Source organism: Penaeus monodon, chromosome 28 (assembly GCF_015228065.2).
Source record: "Penaeus monodon isolate SGIC_2016 chromosome 28, NSTDA_Pmon_1, whole genome shotgun sequence".
Taxonomy (NCBI): Eukaryota; Metazoa; Arthropoda; class Malacostraca; order Decapoda; family Penaeidae; genus Penaeus; species Penaeus monodon.
Window position 1 is genome coordinate 38,873,610 of NC_051413.1, and position 298 is coordinate 38,873,907.

Genomic DNA, 298 nt, shown 5'->3' on the forward strand with positions numbered 1-298 from the left:
TTCACCCGTGACGCATAAATTGCTCGAAATGATCTTTAAAGAAAAAGAACGATATTTATAGAAAATTCGAGCGATACAATTTCCCCCCCAATTAACCACTTTTAAAAATCGCCTGTCAGAAAGAGCACATCCGAGGGTGACAATCCACATTTAAAATAGCTCATTTCTAAGCGAAAATTTACGAAACTGCAGCTGTAGCATACTAATGCCAACGTTACAGATTAGTACAAGTGCATGTTCAGAGCCGCTATAAAAATGCACGATAAAACCACCCCAAATAGGAAAAAAGTAATTTCCA